The following is a 26,856-nucleotide window of genomic DNA, read 5'->3' on the forward strand; positions in this document are numbered from 1 at the left end:
CCATGAGATTTGCGGAGATGACGGTGGGGATGAAAGTCGCTGTGTGGGGGGAGGCTCACTTTTAAAAGTCTGTAGGCTACATGTGTCTATGTGCTTTGGTGCGACAATATCACTGTATCACATCTCATGTTCAGTTTAACATTATTAGTATCTTATCTGATCAACGTTACTCCGAGCCGATGGTGAGCAGGCAAGCCAGTGGCAAGCGCTGGCTGCAATCAGACCTTACTAACGAGGCTCAGCTGGCTCTCTCTCACACACACACACACACACACACACACACACACACACACATACACACACACACACACACACACACACACACACACTGTCTGCCCACGGAGGGGGAGGGGGGGGACCCAGTAAACACTGTAAAGTCCATGGAATCTGACTATTAACAATTGTAAATGTTTTAATTGATCATTTGTTTGCTTTTTTCCCCCTGCACCCTTATTGTATTGCACTCTGAGCTCGATTGTTGTCATGTTGTAAGTTTTACTGTTTGTTGTTTCTGAAACTATGTACTGGGGCCATTTTTGGCCGGGTCTCTCTTGTAAAAGAGATTTTAATCTCAATGGGACAAGCCTGGTTAAATAAAAGTTAAATAAATCACGGTAACACGGTTTTAATGATAATTAACATTTTAAATGGTAATACTATCATTTCATCCCTGCATGGTATTTCAGCATACAGATGAAACTCGTTGAGTCCATCCTCACCTCCTCCATCACCGTCTGGTATGCTGCTGCCACTCAAAAAGACATCAACAGACTTCAGCGCATCATCCGCTGTGCTGAGAGGATAATCGGATGCAACCTGCCATCCCTCCAGGACCTGCATGCAGCCAGGACACTGAAGAGGTCTCGCAAGATCATGGCTGACCCCTCCCACCCTGGCCACAAACTCTTTAAGACACTCCCCCACGGCAAGAGACTGAGGTCTACCAAGACCAGAACCACCCGCCACAAGACCAGCTTCTTCCCAACCGCCATCAGCCTCACCAACAAGGCCCGGAAACCGCTTCCACCAAGGACCTCACCAACAGCCCCCCATCCCCCCCCCCCCCCCCCCACACACACACACACACACACACACACACAAACTCACTACCTCCTCCTAAACTCAACTGAACCCCCCCCCCCCCCCCATAAAACTGGAACTCATACTGTACCTAATTTAATGCCTGTCTAACTGGGACTGGTAAATTGATGTAAATTCCCTGCACATTAATGCCTATTTAACTTAGCCTGTAAATTTCATGTATATTCAATGTAAACTCTTATTTAACTCTGACTGTAAATTCATGTAAATCCACTGCCTGTTTAACGTATATTTAACTCAGTCTGTAAATCTCATGTAAATCCAACGTAAATTCATATTTATCAATCATCCACAGAACACTTCACCACTCATGTACATATTGTATATATTTACTCGATTTGATTGCACTTGCAACTTTGTGATTGCCGTTAGTCATCTTCCTACTTCTTATCCCTGTATATTGATATAACCGCTACGCTGCATACAGATGTCGCGAGTGGAACTGTGGTTTATGACTCTGAGATTGGGCTCCTGCAGCCAGAAACATTTGTTTGGTGTGTGGTGTATATTATTGTCCAGGGGGGCACTGTATTCTCTCGCTGACTTAATTCTCAGGTGATCCGCCCTCTGCCCCGGGACGCGAGTGATCAGCCTGCCCATATAAGGAGGACGCCGACCGTCCAAGGGGGGGACAGAACCCAGGAAGAAGGAGACGACGGGGAGAGCAGACTGGAGGAGCTGGCCGTATCGGGACGAAACCCACACACAACGCTCGCTAAGCCCGCCACAAAGGGACGGTCTGACCTATTCTCAGTGAGTGTGTGGCGTGTCTGGGACACAACTGTGTTACTGAGTGCTCCTGCTCTGTGTCTCCTAGTGAACGTGAGGAGCCGGCCGGACCAGATCGACGCCGTTCTACTGCTGCGCTGAGACTGCTGTGCTGCTCTACAAGACGACCCGACACCCATACACAACGCTCGCTAATCCCGCAACAAAGGGACGGTCTGACCTATTCCTCAGTGAGTGTGTGGCGTGTCATAGGCACAACTCGTTGCTGAGTGTGCCTGTTCTGTGTTTTTAAGTGACTCCGATCTACGCTGGTGTTGCCGACGGTCCCCGCCAGATTGCCGGATCCCTACCTGCTTGCCGTCCTCTGTCTGCCTGCTGCCTGCTTGTTGGCCTCCGCCCGCCTGTTACCTGTGGCCGTGTGGACGTTCTCCGCCTCGACCCCCGCCGCCATCGCGCCCGGGCCTGTTCGTCTGCCCGCCGTTGCTCCAGCCTGCTGAGCTGGGGTCCATTGTCGGGGCGATACCCAGCCTGCCTACTATGCCCTGATAAGTACTCTTACCGTTCATATTATCCCAACTCACCGAAGGAACAGAGTGAACGCCTAATGTGAGTTGGGACGGACATTTTAAATCTTTTTCTCTTTTCGTTGTTCGTTTATTTTCTCCTTCTGCTTAACGCTGCTAATGTAGCTCGTGCTCATTGTCGGTCACGTGACACTGTAACTCCTAAAATCGCCCCTCTGTAAATGCTGTGTCCAGTTTGCTGTGCTGTTTGAAGTGGTCTTTTGCAGTTGCCTGCCATAATATAACAGGGTGAAATAATATTCTTATGCAGTGTGTCTGCCGTAATATATTGGTGTGCAGTGGTATTCAGATGAAATGTCTGTCTTTGCAGTGGAGTGTGAAATGTTAATTCCTGTTGCTGGGAATCTGTGTGCTGTGCTGTGTTGGATCTGTTCATGACGCACGTCCTCGGAGGGCCTAAATCGACCAGGAAAGCTAACCTAGATATTTGAAACTGCAAGTGCCTATGTGATTTGATAATTGGCTGCGATAGATTTATTTTTGTATTTTATCTGTTGAATAAAACATTGTATATTTTTGTACCGTAACTACACTGGTTGTTGTGATTCTTTGAGGTCCAGGAGATTTTATAGTTGCAATAGGCGACACAGACACTAAGACAAATTCCTCGTATGTAACTTGCATACTGTGGCAATAAAAGTGATTCTGATTCTGATTCTGATTCTGAAAACGAAGTACCAAAAAAATGCACTCAACCCTCAAAAGTTGATGTGGGTGCTGAATCGTCCAGTGCAAAGGCAATACAAATCTAAAAAGTAACTGGAGTGCTGTCCTGGATCAATGCCTTTCTAGCATACAGATGAAGACACAAAAATAGACGATTGTGTTTGATTGGAAAATGGTCTGTATATGTGAAAAGCTTTGCACGTCTCTCCACAAATGCTTCTAGCTGATGTAAGCGTATGTGTCCCTGTGGTATGAAGAGGAGGCTGTCTCTCAATGAAATATCTCATTTTCCAAGCTAACATAATCCCTTCATGCTAAATCAACACACTCAGTCCCTCAGTGGTACACGCTGGAGCCATCATGCTAAATCAACACACTCAGTCCTCAGTGGTACACGCTGGAGCCATCATGCTAAATCAACACACTCAGTCCTCAGTGGTACACGCTGGAGCCATCATGCTAAATCAACACACTCAGTCCTCAGTGGTACACGCTGGAGCCATCATGCTAAATCAACACACTCAGTCCTCAGTGGTACACGCTGGAGCCATCATGCTAAATCAACACACTCAGTCCTCAGTGGTACACGCTGGAGCCATCATGCTAAATCAACACACTCAGTCCCTCAGTGGTACACGCTGGAGCCATCATGCTAAATCAACACACTCAGTCCTCAGTGTACACGCTGGAGCCATCATGCTAAATCAACACACTCAGTCCTCAGTGGTACACGCTGGAGCCATCATGCTAAATCAACACACTCAGTCCTCAGTGGTACACGCTGGAGCCATCATGCTAAATCAACACACTCAGTCCTCAGTGGTACACGCTGGAGCCATCATGCTAAATCAACACACTCAGTCCCTCAGTGGTACACGCTGGAGCCATCATGCTAAATCAACACACTCAGTCCCTCAGTGGTACACGCTGGAGCCATCATGCTAAATCAACACACTCAGTCCTCAGTGGTACACGCTGGAGCCATCATGCTAAATCAACACACTCAGTCCCTCAGTGGTACACGCTGGAGCCATCATGCTAAATCAACACACTCAGTCCTCAGTGTGTACACGCTGGAGCCATCATGCTAAATCAACACACTCAGTCCCTCAGTGGTACACGCTGGAGCCATCATGCTAAATCAACACACTCAGTCCCTCAGTGTACACGCTGGAGCCATCATGCTAAATCAACACACTCAGTCCCTCAGTGGTACACGCTGGAGCCATCATGCTAAATCAACACACTCAGTCCTCAGTGGTACACGCTGGAGCCATCATGCTAAATCAACACACTCAGTCCCTCAGTGGTACACGCTGGAGCAATTTTGATCAATCACCTTCAGGTTCCTTCAAGTCAAAACACTACATCATCCTCCACACACATTAGGGACACTATGCTGTGCATACAGTACATGCTTTGATGATCAAAATCTCAACCCGGCACAATATGTCTTACGGCGTAATGTGAGAGTGGATTAGTCATGTCATGTCGTGTCACGACAGGTCCCCACCACACAGAGCACGGGGTAAACAGCATGGCATAAAGACAGCCAGTCAGCCATTCATCATCAAGCTGTCAGAAGGGAAGCATCGCTGCAGCTTGTTCTTCCTTCTCTGGGCTCATGGTGGTTGAGCCCTTGCCAAGAAAAATCACCCGTGTTCACGGATCATCTACAAGAGTTCAAGTCCCGGGCAACAGATTCTTTCGGAATACTTGAGGGAAACTTCGCAGGGGAAATGAGGAGCGAATCATTTTGAGGCTCTTCAAGTTTTCTGAAAAGTAAATCCATTACACCTCCAGCATTTCACACTTTCAGTCAACGGCTTCAAATACTGTATCTTTATACCACCACCTACGCCTGATCTTGGCTCAATCTGCACTGTCGGTCACGCTCATATCTGTTCTGCTATTTTCCACCCGCATATTATCTGAGGTATTCCAGTAGTCCGGGGCTGCCAAGTGCAAAGCAGAATGAGGTAAATGGTCACTGGTAATGTAGAAAAGTTCAAGCTGGATAGCTTTGCTTGCTGTTCAGCGGTGATGCATCATTACCCAGCATGCCGCTGTCTGTCTGCGGTGGCAGCAGTTTGCATCGTACCTGGAGCATTGGAAATGGCCGTCAAGGTGAAAGTGCTCAATCTCCTTCTCACTTCTGCAGACAGGCAGCTGGATATAAAATGAGCCACTCACTAATGGCTGCTCACCTGCACTAACATTAGGGCTGGGTTAAAAAAATCGATATATCGATATTGAATCAATATTTATGTGAAGGAACAAGTATCGATACATAAATCACAGGATCGATCTTTTAAAATGCATTTTAATTTTTTTTTTTAAATAAACATAGGCTATAATGTTGTAGGCTGTGTGTGGTAGTTAAAACATAGTTTCAAGTTGACGTTTATTTATGTTTGTAGTTGAAACAAAAACATAAATACTGTAGGCTACATGTGCATTGTGCATGCACCATGAGCCAGATGTACAGACCTCAAATCTGTTTGCAGTATAATGTTAGTGAACTGGAAATGTTCATGAGCTGTATTTTATTTTATTTTATTTTATTTTATTTTATTTTATTTTATTTACAAAGCATTTATACTTTATGAAACACTGTTTACTACATGCTGCTGTTCAATGATTCTGTTGTATAGTGGAAATCTAAATTTGTTTGGCTTCTCACAGAAGACTGTAAAGAAAGAGACAGAAGACTGTAAAGAAAGATAAGATGTTGAATGACTATGTTGGTCATGTTTAAATAAAAAAAGAATGACATGATGTAACTGCTTGTTTTATGGTCAATTCTTAATGTAAATATTAATATTTTTTAATAATGCACCAGGTTAGAGGGTTCCTTGTACAATTTACAGCATTAGTTCTTTGAGAATCTCTTCCATTATCAAAGCAAAACTGGTATTGTAACTAAAATATCGATATCGAATCGTATCGGAAATCGTATCGACTTGGGACCTTGTGTATCGGAATTGTATCGGGAAGTCAGTGGCGGTACCCAGCCCTAACTAACATAACAGGTATTCTCCGCGATTAGAAAAGCAACTTGACCTCAACAGATGGGGTTGTGAACACAAAGTAAAGCGTTTGCCGCTAACACAGGAGCAGCCATCATCATCTATGGGATCAGGATAGTCTCATATCTATTGACCTTGTCCTTGACCTTTCACGAATGCACATGCTTTGTTTCGCAGTTGTATTTCGGACTCACTAATGCACACGATCTGTTTTACAAATGCACATTGTCTGGTTCGCAGTTGTATTTCGGACTCACTAATGCACACAATCGGTTTCACAAATGCACACGCTCTGGTTCACAAATGTAATATTTATGCGAACTTGTAATATAAATTCGGAAATGCACACGCTCTGCTTCACAAATATAATTTTTATGCAAACTTGTAATATAAATTCGGAAATGCACACGCTCTGCTTCACAAATATTATTTTGAGGCACACTTGTAATATAAATTCACAGATCATGCGAATTGCTCAATGTGCATTTACAAACTGGTTCTCATTTGTGAACCTGTCTACATTTGTGAGAGAAATTTCTGCGCTGCCTTTTTGAGACTCGTCTAACGGTCAGGTCAACGAATGTCACCATTGGCTGATAAAGCTGTGTGATTCTGATTGACAGATTCATCAGCCAATCAGGTGTTTGCTTTCAGCCAATCATATGGCTCCTTACATTTTTCCACACGTTCTCCACACACGGAGCTACTGTTATGTGCGCATGCGCACAGCGTTCAAACACTGGCGGGCAGAAGAACAGAGTATGGAGAACATGGAGACTGAGAGCTGAGACTGAGAGCTTCTTATGATGGAGAGACTTAATCAACCTCAACCGGTAAGTAACGCATTTATCTCATTATCCCCTCTAGTCATACCTTCCCCACGGTATCAGCTGTTTGTTTCCCCCGAGGGCCCAGGTCGCTTAAGCAGGCTGTAGGTTATTGTTTGTTATTCAACGTGATAATGGCTGCTGCGTAGCCCCTATCTGTACTGCTAACCTAGCTAAACGCTACGCTACGTAGCGTTTAGCTAGGTTAGCAGTACAGATAGGGGCTAGCTGCTGCGAAGCCCCAGAACTTCCCCCCGTCGAAACTTCCCCCCGTGGGAATATTTTTGCTACGTTAAAACTAAGCACGGATGGCAAGGAAGATTAGAGGAGGAAGCTCAGCCAGTGACTGCCACACCAGGCAATACCACAAACATGATGCAAATCTGCACGAACACCACCCGTCCTAATTTGGCAACATCTAGCTCATAGCAGATACCGTTAAAGTCAGATAAACACTCTCATAGGCTATCTGCCGAGGCAGATCACATGGCTAATGTTATACGTTAACTACATTAACGTTACTTGACTGAGGTATGAACGTATTCCACTGAAGAGAAGTAATATTAAAATGACGAAAGACTTCTCCAAACTGAGGTACAATGCCGCCTTTGCGAAACGTGTTGTTTATTGTTGCCATGACGACAATGGTCGCCTTGTTTTGAGGAAGTAGAAACGATGTTGAAAGTTATCATTTTAACCCAAACCATGATCTTTTCCTAACCTTAACCAAGTGGTTTTTGTGCCTAAACCTAACCAGACCATAACCATGAAACTGTTATTTTGTAACAATGATCCATAACTGTTTTGGAAAACGGCATATTACGCCATATTTATGTGTGGGGGAATACCTGCAGCTCTTAAAAATAAATCGATTGTTTTATAGGGTCTGTTACCTCAAGCTGAGGTGAACCCCAACCTGGCATGGCATAGTAATGGTGCTCAAACAGCTGTAAGTGTCTTGGCATGCTTAATTAATTAATTAAAAATGTATACATTGGAATTGCTGACAAGTTCAAACTTAAAAGGTGCAGTAAGTGATTTTATTTTGGTAAAAATGCTGTTGAATAGCTCTATAGCAATGATAACTATCAGAATAGTGTTTGTTCAGTAACAACAGTCTCCCCATCTCTCCAGCTCTTTAGTGAAAAGAAAATGCATTTTCAAGTTGGAATACCAATTTGTATCCAATCAGGAGAGAGAACTCATACAGGATCCCTATAAAGTTGAAGGCAATAAACGGGTAGCCTACTTTCTCCTGATTTGATTAAATTGGCAAGCCACCTGAAAATGTATTTTCTGTTGATTAAAGCAGGGGTCTTCAGTGTTTTTCAAGCCAAGGACCCCTTAGCTGAGAGATAGATGAAGCAGGGAGGGACCCCCACTACAATTGTATAAAATTGTGTTGCAGATTTAAGTTTTTCATAGATTTCATGTTCATGTATATTTTCAGACATTTAACCACTTAAACTCTCAATACTTGGCCTTGGTTCTGTAGTCAGTCTGCTGGATGGATGGATTAAAGAGATGGAGAGACCACAGTTACTGAACACTCTATAGCAATGATTACTATCAGAATAGTTTTATTTAACACAAAAAACTTTTTTAACAAAAATATAACTTATATTAGCATTAGCTGGAGTGTTAAAAAAACAAAACTGCCTTTTTTTGTTATGTGATTTAATCTCAGCCAGCTAACAGTTATCCGATCCATGTTTGTCATGTTTTATTTATTCTCTAGGAATCACTGAGGCGTGACATCCTTCAAAGGTTGTATGATCGACTGTCAAGCATCTTGGAGAGGCAACCTGTTGATGTGGAAGGGCTACAGTTTGCCTGCCACCATTATTTAGTATTATTAAGTGCTCTAGGTGACATTGTAGATGTAGGAGAGCATATACTTTCTGCTCTTTCAGATCTGAATACCATTCTCCAGCAGGACAGAGAGAATCAACAGACATTCATAACAGTAGAATTGCAAAGAGGTTATCATGGCCGTCCACGAATTGCCGTGTCAGTAGAGACTCTCGAACATCTTGTAGAAATGGGTCTACCAACAAGTTGCATTACCAAGCTCCTTGGTGTTTCTAGAGCGACCCTATTTAGACGGATGTCTGAAAATAATATATCTGTATCTGCCACATACAGTAAATGCAGTGACGAGGAATTAGATTCATTGATCACAGCAATAAAGAGCACCATGCCAGATGCTGGGTACAGGGTTGTCCGAGGTGCTCTTTTTGCACAGGGACACAGGGTACAGTGGGACCGACTGTATGCATCCATGCATCGTGTGGACAGTGGTGGTGTGCTTGCCAGGTTGACGCGTCTGGGATGTGTGGTGAGGAGGACGTACACGGCTCCTTACCCAAAATACATGGTGCACATTGACACCAATCACAAGCTCATCAGGTATGAATTAGAGCAAAATGGACTGCTTTTGTTCTGCTTACTTTGCAACAGATATTGTATTGTGAGACTTGTGCTGTTGGAGATGTTATGTATTGTTTTGGGAGTTGCATTTTACATTGTCTGTGTTTTTAACAGGTACAACTTTATTATCTTTGGAGGAATAGACGGCTATTCAAGGAAGGTAGGACTTTTCATTGTCTATTTTAGAGCCATGTTTTAAACCTTTACCAACTTTTCCTATGAAGTATGCATCTATCCTTTCTGTGAGATTTGACTTAGAACTATATTCCACACCGGCAATACAGTTTATCATCTCTGAACTTCTTTCAGAATTTATCATGTCATGACTTATCTGAGCTGCAATGAGATCCTGTTAAAATAATTATTTATTCAGTAATTGTAATAATGAAAAAACATCACATGGATGCAACTGGGACGTATCATCAGTGATGTACCCTGGGGTCATAGGATGTTTCTGGTCTTGCAAAAACATACACCCTCACCCAGGTGACCCAGCCGAGGTTGATCAAGCCCCGACTTACGTCCCAGTAGCTACCCACGGTCAGCCCTCTTAGGACAAGACAGGGCCACTCAATCCGCTGCCAGACTCCCCCGCTCCAAACATCTCATTCCGAGGTGATGGTATCTTAGTGGACACCATGCAGTACCAGTACTTGGTGGCACTGCAGACTCCACTTGCGGCTTGAATGGCCCTCCTAAAAGGCCTCTCGTGGATTGTTGGGCTTCTTCCTCACGGAAGACACAGGCTGGGGCGCTAACCCATACTGCTCCCGGGTGCCGTCTTCATTCCGGCTGTCAACTGTCTCTCCAGTGGTCACCTATCTATTCCTGGTTGTCAACGTAGACTATTCGTAGGAGTCACTGGCTGGGCCAGGCTAACTATAATGTATTACTGTTGTACCTGTCATTTTGGAATTGATTGTTTTGACCCCTATAGAAATTTGTCAGTTGAGACTATTTGTGCTTGTATTATGTAGATCATGTACTTGAAGGTAGCGGACAACAACCGGGCAGACACCCACTTGGCCTTCTTCAATGAAGCTGTGAACGAGCATGGCTTTCCTCTGAGGTATTCATGTTATTCCCGTCATAAAATACTATTGTATAAGTTAAAGTCGAGGCGAACCCATTCGTCACGTGCATCTGAGTCCGTTTCAGACTGAAAACAAATTGAGAGGCGGACCATATATGGTGTCGATTATTTTATTTGACAATTCTGAGGACTGGCTTTGGCATTGGCCAATCCTGGCGTGTTCCACCCCCAAATCGGGTGGGATTCAGCGTGTTGTCGTGCTACGCGAGTGGGATCCGCGGAGTACCAGGCAGCCAGGCTGCTTCGTACGGAGCGAGCGGACAATCCGATGCATGGGTGCTGCCCGCCCGCCTGGAAACTCCGAGGGCGACCCCTGACAGCCACACTCTCGGAGGCGCGCGCCATTATCGTTATAAATGTAAATAATATTCCTGGAATGCGTGTTTTAACGAGCCAGTTACATTTCTTTGCATTCTTAGAGATTATAGTTTTAGTTTTTTGTTCATGTTTCTAACAATTGGTCAAGTTAGTAGTTAGTTTATGGGATAGGAATTCTGCCAGATGACAGGCAGGTGCCATTTTCTACTTCATTTGGAAGAGAAAATTATCCTGAAATGAAGATTCGATTGACAGCTGCATGTCGTGATATGATTGGTTGAAATGGGGTAGAAATGTGATAGTACTAGGTGATGTCAGCAAACTGTACATTACTGTTATCAATGAAATCTTGAAAAATGAACTTTTGATGTGAAAAAGTGTGAAAAACTAAAGAAATTAGATTTTTGTGATTTTTTTTGCATACATTATTAAATAGGTGCACTACATACCCAGGTATTATAAAGAAAAGAAAAGTCATTTTTGGGTTCAGCTCGATTTTAATTATCCAACATTGTTCACTTACTACTTATTGGCAATTTACATAAGGAAATTTACCTAAAACTGTTCAAAATTGATGTAGATCATTTTGGAATGGAATCACTTATGAACTATACACATTTCAGTTCGTAATGCTGTCTTTGATGAGGCATGCTATTCATGTTTTATTTTCATGTGTTATTTTCAGAGTGAGAGGAGATCGTGGCGGAGAAAATGTTGGCGTAGCAGAATTAATGTTCACAGTTCGTGGAACTGACACAAACAGCTTCATTGCGGGAAAAAGTGTACACAATCAACGGTGAGTTAAACCTAATTTTGGAAGCTTTAATATACAAACAGAAATTTTCTTTAAGAAGAGAGAGTTTTAACAGAAATTTTCTGGCCATCAGTTGATTCTTTTAAAATGAATACAATATTGCGTTTGAAAACATAACCACTGATTCAATGGTTGATGCAAAATGACAGTTCCTTTAAGGGTCTTATACATGTTATTGTGTAAATCTATTTTATTTTATGTTTTTTCCCTCCAAATACAGGATTGAACGCCTCTGGCGTGATGTGTTCATGAGTGTTACCGGTTTATATTACAACATCCTGCACTCTCTTGAGGACCAAGACTTGCTCGACATCAGTAACATCCTTCACCTATTCTGCTGCCACTATGTGTTCCTGCCACGCATCCAGGCCAGCCTGGATGTCTTCAGTGAGGCGTGGGCCAACCATCCGATCAGGACGGAGCAAAACCTGACACCAAATCAGCTGTGGCAGATGGGCCTGGCCCAGAATCCTGTTTCCGATCCAGAGGTAAATGTATGCTCAGTTAAAATGTCTGATCATGGCTCTTGTTGATCCTTAACTAAAAACCAAAACTTTAGAGTTCTGATTATCTCCCTCTGCACTCTGCTTCTTGGATGCAAGCAAGAATAGCATTTTTTCAACCTCACCTGTACTAGTGTTTGTGTGCACCTCTACTGAAGTGGAGAGTATCAAGAATAGCGTCATGTAGTCATTACAATGACTACATTTAATTTTCCACAATTACTTTTTATTTATAGAAAATGAATCACTTTCTTTATTTCATAACTACTACATATCATCGCTGTCGGGTGGAAACCTTTGTCCAAAATGGTTGCCTTTCAATTTTAAAATAAAATAGTGAAAATAGCATATCTACAAGCTCAAAACGCATTGCGATGCAACGCATTATGAGCTTGCAGTTCTGCTATTCTCACTACTTTTGTGCGACACTCGTATTAATAAAAAAACAAAAACACAAGTTGAATTATGGAGATATGAGGTTCTGCCTGACAGCGGCAATATTATGTAATTAGTAGTAGAAGGTCATAGTGCTCGTTTAAATGTGTTTACTTATGATTAATTATGCACAATGTTCATACACACTGTCTGTCTTTGTCAGGGTATACTGATACCAGAGATTGCATGGGAGGAGAGTGGATACATGACTGAACCTCATCCTGGGGTCAATGTTCCTGTACTGGACAGTCCTCTTTCAGATCCTGAAATGTTGGAACTGCAAGACAACATCAATCCATTGCAACATTCAGACTGTTTTGGAGTGGACATATATCTCCACACTGTCCAATATGTTGAGAACTTACTTGAGGCAACATAATTACATGCTGGGTGTGTCAAACATGAAGGAGGAAAGGAGAGGGGGAGGAAGGAAACGAGAGGAGGAAGGGAGAAAGGAAAAGATGGAGACCAAAGGGAGGGAGGAAGGGAGAAAGGAAACGAGGAAGGAAAAAAGTGAGGAAAGGCGGAAAGGAGAGAGGGAGGAAGGAAAGAAGCACGGAGGGAAAAAGGAAGGCAAGGGACAGTCAAAATAGATGGGGTAAATTTGAAGGTTAATGTACTGCTGTATTGTTGTTCAAGGGAATTGTCATTGTGAATGTGTACAGACTTACTTGAGGCTACATAATTACATGGGGTTAATGACAGGCTGATCTACTGTTGTGTATTACCATATTATATACCATAATTGTATTCAGGTTCAATCTTATATTACATTGTATACAGGGGTACTGTTTTTACATTACCAGTGTCCTGTGCGAACTGTTACCCTGTGAGCATCTCATGCTTGAAAATCAGTACTGTACCTCTGTCCTCTTTTTTTATAAGATATAAAGAACTTGGAAAGAAACCATCTACTGCTTTGTTGTTCAAGGGATGATCAGGTGTAACAGAGATATACAGTAGGACAAAGTTTTTACCAAAACTTTATTGCAATGCTACAATACAGCTTGAATAAGGCAGTTAACAAAGCTAGTGGTATGGCAATTGTATACACTATACAATACACTAGCATCTCCAAGTACCTGAACAACTGCAGTTAAAAGCAAAACTGCATTTTTAAAGTGACTGCTTGGGAACATTTATTTTGGCTATTGTATACAATATACACTAAGAGGAAGACACAAGTGACCTGAAAGCCCAATTATAAAGTCTGCAATCTGCATTGTTCTTGGAGCAAAAAATAATCAATGTGCTGAAGGCATATCCCCATCAGAAGCCCTGTCATCTTTCTGGACCACAGCCTTGCACACTGCATAGTAATCTTCTGGTTTATAATGCCTAGCCAGCTAACAGTTATCCGATCCATGTTTGTCATGTTTTATTTATTCTCTAGGAATCACTGAGGCGTGAAATCCTTCAAAGGTTGTATGATCGACTGTCAAGCATCTTGGAGAGGCAACCTGTTGATGTGGAAGGGCTACAGTTTGCCTGCCACCATTATTTAGTATTATTAAGTGCTCTAGGTGACATTGTAGATGTAGGAGAGCATATACTTTCTGCTCTTTCAGATCTGAATACCATTCTCCAGCAGGACAGAGAGAATCAACAGACATTCATAACAGTAGAATTGCAAAGAGGTTATCATGGCCGTCCACGAATTGCCGTGTCAGTAGAGACTCGAACATCTTGTAGAAACGGGTCTACCAACAAGTTGCATTACCAAGCTCCTTGGTGTTTCTAGAGCGACCCTATTTAGACGGATGTCTGAAAATAATATATCTGTATCTGCCACATACAGTAAATGCACTGACGAGGAATTAGATTCATTGATCACAGCAATAAAGAGCACCATGCCAGATGCTGGGTACAGGGTTGTCCGAGGTGCTCTTTTTGCACAGGGACACAGGGTACAGTGGGACCGACTGTATGCATCCATGCATCGTGTGGACAGTGGTGGTGTGCTTGCCAGGTTGACGCGTCATGACTTATCTGAGCTGCAATGAGATCCTGTTAAAATAATTATTTATTCAGTAATTGTAATAATGAAAAAACATCACATGGATGCAACTATAATGCCTAGGCAGGCCTCCGCACTATTCCAGGCAGGACAGTGAAGTTATTTATGTATCTCACTGTGGCTCATTGGTATGGCTGTTATAATTAAAGCTAAATTATTTGGATAGGAAAAGGGTTTACTGGAATTAGTGCATACTGCAAGCATGTATGCTTTGGTTGTGTTTTCAATCATGAGGTCAAATTAATTCAAATGATTTGCCCCAGATATCAGTGAAGGAAATGAAAGCAGAGGCATAGCGGAGTGTTTTCAGAGGCTCTCTTTAAATCTGCATAAGTGCTGAGAGTCCTCAAAGATAAGCAGCTGGGGCGGTTTACAGATGGCTCGCCCTGCTTCACGTTGGCTGGATCTATAACGCTCGCCATATTCTCCATGTAATGCCTTTGTGCTCCATTTACTCATGTGGCCATATTAGAATAGTTCAATAAGTCAGCTTTATTACTGAAGCCGGTGGAACGGGCGGCGAATGAGCCAGACAGGATGTGTGCAGCAGCGGCGAGTATGGAACGGCCTTTAGGGGTAGCTCCCACACTAGCTCTGTGTATGTTGTATTTCCGGGTTGAAAAGTTGAGACGCACGGCAGCGTCGAGAACGCGCAGAACGTCACATCCTCTAGCTGTGGCGGGAAGTTAGTTTAAAAAATAAAACTACATTTTTAAAGTGCCTGTTTCAGAACATTGATTTTGGCTATTATATACGTACAGCACCCCGATTTAGTACCTGAACAATTGCAGTAAAAAAATAAAACAAAAAACATTTTTTAAAGTGCCTGCTTCAGAACATTGATTTTGGCTATTGCATACGTACACTAAAGCACCCTGATTTAAGTGCCTGAACAATTGCAGTTTAAAAAAAATAAAACTACCGTACATTTTTAAAGTGCCTGCTTCAGAACATTGATTTTGGCTATTGTATACGTACACTAAGGCACCCCGATTTAAGTGCCTGAACAATTGCAGTTACACAATAAAAAAATAAAATGAATTAAAGTGAAAGTGCAATAGCTTATTAGCACCTAGTAAACAAAACCAAAGCCAGAACTGAAGGCCTTCCATCAAGTCTAGTAACAATTACAGTAACACAATTATGCATCTATTAGAAGGTATCGTTTTCAGATTTAAACACCCTGGGTACATTTGCACCTACACCATCCCGAAGCCAGAGCTGATGGAATTGAGGCCCATCATCAAATCCTGGTGGAACATTGTGTAGGTCTGGTAGTGGCCAGGAAGCTCCAATGTGTACAAGCAGGTGTGAGCTACTGGGTAGGTTGAGCGTACAACCTTAACGTAGAGGCAACTCATTTGCTGCTCCCACCCGACCCAGAACCTCATCAGGTCACGCAGCACCTCTGGTGATGCTATGGAAGAGAACATTTAAAGTATGTGACACCTAAACATTTATTTTATTACACTTGTATTATTTATTATTACAAATGTGCAAACATTCAGCAATAATAGTCCATTCTTATCACTCCTACTCCTATATGCAGGAATCCTGAAGTTAATTTCAATACCTTTTTAAGACTTTTTAAAGACCTTCTCAAAATATTTTAAGACCTCATCTCCACTTCAAGCTGTAATCAAGAACACATCTTTAATTTATTTTTCAGTTTAATTATATTGCAGAGATCACCCCTCTTCTACGTTAGTGCAGAGATCACCCCTCTTCTACGTTAGTGCAGAGATCACCCCTCTTCTACGTTAGTGCAGAGATCACCCCTCTTCCCAGTTTAATTATATTAAAAGATTAAGGACATCCACTGTTTAGTAAGTTAACACATTCACTGCCAACAACGTGTAAACACGTTTTCAGAATCCAGCTGTTGACTGCCAACAACGTGTTAACACGTTTTCAGAATCGATTTTTTTTTTTTGACGGTGGATCGTTGATCTGGCCCTTTTGCATCTTCTATTATACTGTTAGAGCCGCCGGGCGTGTGCAATCCATTCCGCCAACCCACTGAGTGGCGACGGTGCTCAGACTATTGAGTGTTGTTTGGCCAGAAACGCACGCATTCCAGCTGAGCTCAACCGAGGACCCAGAAGCGAACGAGCCTCATTCTCATACTGTAGGCGAAAACCTTTCACACGGGCGCACGGCGGTGGGGGGTTCCAAAGGTGGACTGGGTGGAAAGCACACTTTGAAGCGCGCAGCATAAAGCCTAGAGTCACACAAGGCTTCGTCAAAGCTCTCAACCGAAAATCCAAGAACGGATTAAGCCACATCCACGCTCGCCGACGAGGGGCCGCCAGAGAGGGAGGCTGCTGCTCACTGCTCAGACAGGCAGGAGAGACTGGCTTGTGACTGACAAACGCTGCTGAAATCCACCAGACACGCCCACGGAGGGAGGAGTTGTAAGGAGAGGGGGTGCGGGTGCTGCTATGGAGGAAATTACTGTTCAGAACTATATTGTTTATGTCTGATGTCTCACTGATGCCAAAAATAAATGGTTAAAGTGACTATTTGATTGAATTTCACAAAACTGCGATTATCTCAGCTTTTTGTCTCAGACGCTGAAACCATGCTGTACTCAACGGCTAATATCTACATAACTACTAACTCTACAAACTAACTCTTTTAGACAGAGAAAGCACACATTCTATTAGTACTTTTGTGAACTTTGTGTTCACAAAGTCCAAGCAGAAAATTATCCTTGGCTCTTGTAAAATGAGCCAGAATCCTCAAAAAAACCCTCTGGCAAAAGCTACCTACAGTAAAAAAAAAGAGGCTGGCAGTGAATGTGTTAAAGATAAATGTAAAAAAAAAAGAAGATCAACAAGGCTCTCTTTCCATCATCTTAAACCTCTAAAACTTCCTCCAGAACCCCTAAAACCTTCTCCAGAACCTTTAAAACTTCCTCCAGGACCTCTAAAACCTCCTCTAGGACCTCTAAAGCCTAAGGAGGCTAAATTAAACCCAAGGCAAGGTTTATAAAAATATATCTTGGTCACAGCAAGTCAAACTCTTTGAACAAACCTTAAATACCAACTAAATTTAATACCTCATAAAATCGTGATTAAGACTTTTTTTATACTTTTTAAGGGCCTTACTTTTCCCAAAATTGATTTATCTAATTTTAATACTTTTTAAGACCCCGCGGACACCCTGTCCTAGCACACAAAGACCAAGGTGCAAATTGAGATGAGAGATGCAATGCAGGAGAAAATAGGAGACCGTTACCTTCCTCTATGAATTTCCTCATAAATCCAGTGACTACACTGACGTTCTCCAATGGAATAGGGTCGTCCTCTTCCTCGTCACTGTCACATGTAGGTTGTGGCCAGCGAATGCTCTCGATCATGGTCTACAGGTCATCAAATAGAAAAGTGTTTCATGTTAAGGTTCTGAAGTTGATTGTTTTTGTGTAAAAAAGTTAAAGTTCTATACTCTGATAGTCATCATAGCTATAGTATGTTTGTTCAGTAACAGGAGTCTGTCTCTCCAGCTTTTTAATAAACAGGAAATAGATTTTTACTAGGCTCACCAATTTCATCCAATCATGAGTGAGAACCAATTTATCAGCTTAAATTTGATAGTATTCCAGTTCCAATTTAGTCTGCTCATTTCTTTGTGTGATCACTTCCAATGTCACTCGTTTATCTTGCGACTTGAGTTTTCTCTCCGGATTGGATGAAATTGGTATCCCTAACTGAAAATGTATTATTATTTTATTAAGAGCTAAAGAGACCCCTGTTACAGCGCAAACACTCTATATCAATGATTACTATGGGGTTTAAGAAGTTTTACAGTTTTTGAAAAAAAAGTGATGGACTTCACTTCTACCTTGTCCCACCCTACACGCATCTACAAAGTTTGGTGCGAATCGGAGATTTCGTTCTCGAGTTATCTTGGTGACGCGCTTTCAGATGCACAGACAGACTGACACACAGACACATGCAAGTGACGCCTGCAGGCTTCGCCTGGGCCGGGGGTAACAGATCCAAGCCAGCTTACCTGTGAGCTAAGTTTCACACTTGACTCCCTTGGGAAAAGTATGGGGTGGACATCTGCTCTGGCTGAAAGAAGCGGCCAGATTCCCGTTTCTTTCAGGCCTTTGCGGATCTGCTTAATAGGCTGCATACCATGGTGAAGCACCTGCAAACAAAACAGAAGGGTGTCTTTGTTTACACTGAGGCACTACTTTATTGTTAAAGGGCCCATATTTTGCTAATATAATGTATTATTATTTTATTGTTGGCCTCCACTAGAGTAACTTATTGCATCAGTCATAGTTTAAAAAACTCAGTTTATCTTGTACTGGCTCTCACTGCCCCCTTCAGTTCACCCTCTGTCTGAAACGCTCTGTTTTTAGGTCCTGTCCCTGAACCCCCACCCTCCGGAAAATACTCCAGGTGGGCAGCGCGAGGAGTTTTTGCGTTTGCAAACTTCTGCCCAGAGAGCTATCGCTGTAGAAGCGACTGTCTGTCTGTCTGACTATCTATCTATCTATCTATCTATCTATCTATCTAGATAAGATAGATAGATAGATAGATAGATAGATAGATAGATAGATAGATAGATAGATAGATAGATAGATAGATAGATAGATAGATAGTCATCATGCATAACAGAAACAGACAGGCGATCTCTGCTATGGCTACTAAATTTGGTAGTTGTAAAACAATTATATCAACGAGCAACGGATTGTCAAAACGAATTTGACCATCGATGAAAAACGTGACTTGGACATAAAGCAAGCTATCAATTGATTTATCAACATCCCCCTAGCTATCTACAGCTCCGCTAGGCCGGGCTGCACCGGGACATTTCCTTCGGTGGCTGGCCAAGCAGGGATTATATTACCACGGCCTGCCATAACGTTACACCCTGCCCGGGCAGCTTCACACTAGCTAATGTAGCTAGTTAGCTAACTTCCCAAATGCTTGTGACTATAGTGTGCCTCTCCTAGCAAAGGCTACACGGACCAAACCAAAATGAGGACTTGGAGAAGTCAGCAAGTTGGACTAACGTTACAAGTTCTGAAAATATGTGCCTTTCGTCATTCATCGGTTGTTCATAGGCTAACATAATAGCAAGTGCTAACGTTACCCAGCCGGTAAGTAACGTTAGCGCTTCCTAGCAGCACATTGGACCGATGCTGGAATGAGACACATATTTTCAGAACTTACCACTTCAGTCCTACATCCTGGCTCACTTCCATGTCGTCTCCTTGTTTTTGCGGTCTGGAATCCGTTATTCCATGAGACTACTGTTGTGTCCCAGACAGCCAGGCTAGAGAGAGCCTGGTGAGTGGCGACGCGGGTTACTGAAACACAGAACAGGGAAGAGAGGGGAAGGGTGGGAGCTAGCGTGCGCGCGCTGCGCGCCGGCCGGCGGCAACGCTTTGTTGCCAGGGTAACAAGTCCTTACTGACGTCACAAAAATTATGGTTCTCGCACAAAATCGCCATAAATCCATGTCATCTCGTCTACGAGAGTTCATAGGCGCGAGGGGGGGTTCATGGGGGTAACATTAAAACACTTTCACATATTTATTTGAAGCTTAGCCCATGTTTAATATGACCATCCAAGATTGTAACAACATATATATGATACAAAATTAAGAAATGCATAATATGGCCCCTTTAAGTCATTACAGGCACAGATGCAGCATGAGTTACAGCAGCCAACCTCCAATATGCATCCCAATTGGTTTGGCTGTCATGTTAACATAAGGTAATTGATAAAATGATTAGTGTCATGTCAGCAGTCTACAGTTTCTGAAAAAGGGGGAAAAGCAAGCACACTCACAGATAAAACAGTTGGTGGGTGCACGGCTCAAAAAGATCTTTAAAGGAGAAGAAAGGCCAGCACTCTCAAAATGTCCTTTTTGTTGATTTAATAAAGCAGATGGCAAGGTACAAACGTTTCGACAGTAATTGTCTTCCTCAGTGTACCAGTGTACACCTTTTATACTCCTTTTAAGCAGTATACAGTTTCAATAAGGTAAAATGCTTACCGCTGTTGAAAGCAGCAACTGGAACAGCCACTCATGCTTGGTGGAGTTCGGAGTAGGTTGATACCAGGACAGGCAAAGATCAGTCAGACTGGTGGTTTCTTGTGCAGTAAGTTCTGCTTTCATGAGCTACAAACAGGGACACATCACAAAAAGGGGAAATAATTTAAGTATTACAAAGTTGCCTCCAGGCAGTCCACAAAAAGTGCAAAAGTTACACTTAAATAGCCAACATCTGGTGTACATCGCAGGGACACAAAAAGCTTGTTAAATTTCCCCAACACTGACCAATGAATTTTCATCATTTCACGATACATGAGAAGACAAACACATGCTGCATTGTGGTGCATTGGTGTAAGACAAGCTAACTTTTAACTGTGTTACTCACCAAACCAATAGTTTCACGGTGATCAAGATCAGCAACATCCTCTAGGGTCAGAGCTGCTGCTGCAGTTTCAGTCTCCCCCCCAGTTAACAGAGTCACGACAGCCAAACTGAGTCCTGGGAAACCAGCCCCACCATGAATGAAGTTATGGCCAAGAATCCGACCCGCCATCTCAAACAGCTTGCATTCCCGAAGCACACCAGCAGCTGAGGGAACCTGATGATCTTTTTCCCCTTCAAAAAGGGGTGTAAGACTAGCAGAGCCTTAAAAAAGAAAAAAAAGATAAGAGAAAATGTATTACTCCAGTAAATGGCATGTACCCTAGCCACAAAATGATATGGTACTGTACTATAGTCTCATTAAGTAGTGGCCAAAGAGAACAATGTAGTGCAAAAAATAAAAATAAGATAGCAGGTAAACATAGCATCTGTCTAAACAAGTTATCCATCGAAAAGGGTGGAGTCTGAAGAGGTGAGTTTTCAGACTGAGGTGAAAATGGGGGGTGACTGCAGTTGTGACTGCGAGGGGGCTTGTTGACAGGTTGGAACACAGGAGGGAGAGTCTCAAGACTTGCGGTGCACTGGCTCAAGGGTAAGGAAAGGGTAGGAAAGGCTCAAACAGACTTCCTGTGCTAGCTGTTCAAAGTGAGCGGGATGGGGTTGGATAGTGGATACTGTCCTGAAGGTACAGGGATGCCATGCCCTTGATAGCCTTGAATGCAAAGGGGCGATACATGTGAACATTTACGTTGAAGATAAGGGGTGCTGCAGCATTCTGGGTCATTTGGAGTGGCTACAGTGACCATGCCAGGAGGCCAATGAGGAGGGAATTGCAACAGTCAACATAATGTTGACCAATTTGTTTAAAAACCAACACTAAATCTTGAAATTTCTTAGAATAAGCAGGTTACATTTCAATCCGATTCTCTCATTTCATTAAAGTGTTCCTTCATTCATTATTGTCAAGTAATGGGCTTCAATTAATAGTGCAATTGAACACATTTTAACATAAGATAATGCCAATATCCCAAGCCTTTCTGTAAGTGTATCAACATGCGCACCAACATATACCAACCTAAATTAATATTGAAACCAGTCTTCAATTTCTGCATGGCCATTGACAAAACATGTCGATTGACGCCTTCACCGATTGCTGCATCTCCTTGAAAATAAAGATCTCAGATTAAAATTTAGAGCAACGAGATTATTATATATATATATATATATATAGATATATACACACACACACACACACACACAGTTCAGTCTGTGAATTAAGTTACATGCATTCAACTTCCATTACACATGTAAAAAAGAAACAAAATTAATTTCAGCAACTAAATAATATTGAGGTGGGGGGGGGGGGGGGGGGTTGAAATACCTGTCAGCCTGCCCTTGAATGGAGCTGCCCAGTTCACATTGTTCCTCTTATAGAATGCAATCAATGAGCTGTCCTTTTCTTCTTCAGGATCAAACATGTTGATTGACAGCAAGAGGCTTGGACATTTGGAGTTACGCTCCAGTAGTTGTTGTCGGAAGAACTGACATGCTTTTTTGGGGTCTGCTTCTTTCTCCCATGCTGAAAATGTAATAAACACATAATATCAGCTTCCATTGCAAAGTCAGCCTATTTTGTATTAACAGTGAAGTTTAGGAAGCCCTGCATTTTAAAGCAACATATTAGTTTTCAAGAGGGTTGATTTGTACAAGTGGTAAATGTTGGTATAGCACCTTTTTTACATTATTGAATCCAAGTTCTTGTAGAAATATTTATTTAGGGGATCATTGTTATTGTTTACAAGTAGACACTTGCTTAAAGTGTAACTTACCCCCAAAACACTTTTTCTTCAGCTTTTAACCAATATATATGACTTTGGGGGTGGTGTGTGAAGAATTCTGAGACCAAACTGTTACCATTGTACCATTTGTATCATTTTCAGCAGCATAAGTGCCCTCTATGGGTTGAACACTGCTTTTTTTGCCCTCAAATGAATGGGAGATTTGATACAACGTGACGCCACGATGAACCAAAGACTATGGGATTTCAAGATAGTTACTCCCCTACTCCCCCTGTACCCTTTTCCGGCTCCTCACAACTCCAAGACTATTCCCATGATGTCACAAGCATTTTCCTACCAATATGGCACTACAATACACATAGCTCATTGGCTGTTTGTGTCACTTGACCTGTTAATTTCTAGTTCGCCACTGATTCACTGAATGACCAAATTGATATAACTTTCAACCATTTTGAGCAATGCTGTTTCCATACAGGCCACCAGCGTTGGCTAGTTGTGGATATTTATAAAGATTTTGGAGCTCTCATATAACAATGTTTTGTGATGTAGTGGGTAAACTGCGGGCAAACTGTCATGGCGTCGAAAACATTTCCAAGCTTCCTGTCTGAGCCGTCTGAGGCAGCCAAAGAGTATAGTGAGACAAGAGGAGACGATAATTTCTTGGTTTTTCCCATAGGTTTTTTCAAATCAAGCAGCATGCTGTTTTGTTACATATCTGGGGGGGTAAGTCCCCCTTTAAACCAATTACAACCAAACCAATTAGAAGCAGAAAATGGTCCAGTTTCAAACTACACCATAGCAGTACTTGTTCTGGATAAATTACCAGCTGATGGTGGTGTAGACAATCTTGGAACTGAAGGTCCTGGCAATTCCTCATTACTTGTCAGACTGGCTGCTTCCCTGCGCGTAGTAGCAATGTCCATTCTTAAGACAAAAAAAAAATTACTTGCAGAAATGGGAAACAAAACATGCTTTTTTTTTTATTGTTTACATATTTTTTCCTGCCTAAAGCAAACACCATACAAAGGCATACAATCTAAGCCCTAAGTATTTGCCCCTTTAAGACTTATGTTATTACAACTACAGCTGTAATATTACAGCAGTTTTCTCCAACATGGTCCCCATGGGAGTGAGCCAAAGGTCACAGGAGGCTTTTTCTGTTGAGGTAGTCAAATTGTTTAAACATCAACAATTGAAAATCATAACTCATTTTCCTGACCATTAACAAATAAGTCCTTTCTTTCATCAACTGTCTCTGCCTGCATGTTCTCAATGTGATACCGGTCCAGCTTGTCACGCAAGGGTCCATTTGGTTTCATTTTACACTCAAGAGTTAAGTTATTGTTAAATATCTGCATTACTTACAAGAAGTTCACACAATTAGAGAATGTAGAAGAATTGTTATTTTGATCAACGTTTGCCTGTTGTTATCTCTCTACCACAGCAATACAGCATTGAATTGTGAACAAAATCTTATACAACAATAACAAAATATAAGTTTTGGATCTGAGAGGCTAAATCTCATCAAATGGTGGCTCTAATGGCGACTAAATAATGGTCCTTGATATGAAAAAGGTTGAAAACCACTGATTTAAAGTGTGTGTATGTGTGTGTGTATGTGTGTGTGTGTGTGTATATATATATATATATATATATATATATATATATATATATATATATACACATACACACCTTTTATCTGGATCTTAGTCATAAACTTCTTACCCTTCACCACACATGCTGGCATGAAATGGAAGGGCATCAATTGGGTACGCTGCCTGACAGATTGGGCAAACCTGCAAAACAAAACAAAAAAATAAGAAAACTGTCAGTTTATGAACCTCAGAATTATATTTACTATAGCTAGCAAATATTGCATGTCTATGATCTAAATTGGGTACATTGTGTGTGTCCCTTAACAAAACATTAGTTTGGTGATATACCCCACCTATTTACACCTTTAATCATCACATTACTATGAAGTGAAACTTATGCTACCTTGCTTCCTATGGTGGATAAAGAATAAGCCTTTATTACTGCCTTGATTACCTCACAGGATTCTTCCATCCCAATAGATTCTCCCATGTTTGTGGATTCTCCAATCTCAGTGGTAGGAAGGTCTGAGAGAGCTGTAGTTCGGAGAACTGGCTTCTCAATAACTGTGCAGTCTTCATCAGGAGATGACTCAAATTCAACCTCCTTAAAAAAAAGAGCTAGAGCTGTAGACATTCAAACAGTCATTTGCACACGAGAACAAGATAAACAACAATAGAAATGATAGAAATTAGAGGAAAGTTCACAGCTTACATTGCATCCCTCCACATGTAACGGTAACAGCTGCAAAGGCATTAGACTTCCACATTTCATGCAGTTTGCCTTTGGCATGTTGGCGAACTCTGGAGAGTCATAGGGAAGTGGTTCAGTAGACAGCTGCTCCTGTAGTGGAACTAGAAATAAAGTGTTCTTGCCACTGCTGGATGCCCCTTTGAGTGTCTCATAGGTGTACCCCTCAGGTCCTTGTAAAATTGATGTGAGTTTGCGACGTCCACTACCCCCTATTTTAAAACAGAAATAGTGTCCATTAAAACCTAAGTCATGCATCAATTAATATCAGGCAAATAAATCTTTGTCAGGAAAACTTTTAAAGTACCTCTACAATTTCACGAGTGGTGTGAATGGTTAATTCAAAGAAGGATGTTATCTAGGGCTTTTAACATGAAAAATAGATGAGGTATGTTTTGCATCATTGGAGATTTAAAATGCTACCTGTGGACTTGTAAAACATCCAGCCTCCTTTCAAGGTCTTCAGTTTGGGAAATACCTCCCAAAGTTGAGCTTCAATCTTTAAAAAAGAAAAGAAGTAAGAAGACAACCCACTATACAGCAACTGATCAATATGTATTCATATTTAAGCATAGACTGATTACCTGACTGTGTCCCCAGTTCTCTGCTAGACGTATCATCCTCTTCCCAAGGCCGGCAGTGGCAAGCTGTAGTTCTTCTTCTGAGCCCTTTGGTGTGAATTCAGTGGGTCTCGGAAGGACATATACATGAAAGTTTGTCGTTTTCACAACAGAAGTGGCAGGAGCGGTGAATCGTCTTTTCCCCCTTGGCTGATCAGCAGGTTTACTGAAGATGTGTGGGAATGGCCTGATGTGGGAATAAGTTAAAGTTAAAATACCAAACAGACAGACATATACTTTCCTGTGAGCCAGTCTGACATAGGAATATCCCTGTCTGCCTGACACACAGCCACATGGAGGTCATTCGACCATCACCACTGGGGACCAACCCTCCTAGCTACCTATTGGCTAATTTCCACCACATATAACAGCACAGTACAGCTCTACTCGACCTGGTCTTACTCGTCTCTACTTGATATAGACTCTGTTTCCATAGCAAGTTTACTCGCCTCCGCCCACACCTGGTCGTCATAGCGACCACATATCTGCTCTCCGCCCATAGCCGAAGTAGCCTCTAACGTATAACGTTAAAATTAAATCCATACATGGAACTTTTAAACTGGTTATGAACTACTGTTGCCTCTAAATGACCTACAGGGATACTCAACTTGCTTTGCTTTGCCCGGGGGCCACTTTCGTGAAATGATAGAAGGCCAGGGGCCAGTTAATAAACAATCAATATACATTTTTCTGTAGCGGATTGTAGGTTTTTGGGGTGTCAACCGGAGTTTAGTCTGACAATGTTGTGCACACCGGATAGTTAGTTAGGTTAAGTACATACATAAGTGCCTGGGTAGCGAGCAGACGGCGGTATTTGACAATTTAGCAGCTTAATCATAGATTATTGAAAGATATTCCAGATTCCAGACTGAAATGCTTTAACAGAAGTGGAGTATTGGCCAGAATGACATGAACATTTGCCGCCAGTTGAGTATCACTGGCCTACAGTGTACATGGGCAAATGTGACAATCGGCTAGGAGAATGGATATCACTTTGTTGTTACTCAAACTCACATGCATGCGCTGCGCGGGGGACGGGAGAGGCGCTACGGGGAGAAGGGAAGCCAGCCCACTACCCCGGCGGCAACTCACCAGGCAAGACCGCGGCTTCACTAAACCCCCACCTCCGGCCTAGCGGAGCCGACGTAG

The 26,856-nt window shown here is 42.3% G+C and overlaps 1 protein-coding gene across 1 annotated transcript in view; it reads right to left on the minus strand.

Annotated features, from left to right (window-relative positions):
• LOC310800114 (CUB and sushi domain-containing protein 3-like) overlaps positions 1–26,856 on the minus strand; it is a gene marked incomplete at both ends in the record, with an annotated part of 662,783 nt that overhangs the window by 467,092 nt on the left and 168,835 nt on the right. The window lies entirely within an intron of this gene.

This window comes from Poromitra crassiceps (genome assembly GCF_964638095.1).
Source record: "Poromitra crassiceps genome assembly, chromosome: 29".
NCBI classification, from domain to species: Eukaryota; Metazoa; Chordata; class Actinopteri; order Beryciformes; family Melamphaidae; genus Poromitra; species Poromitra crassiceps.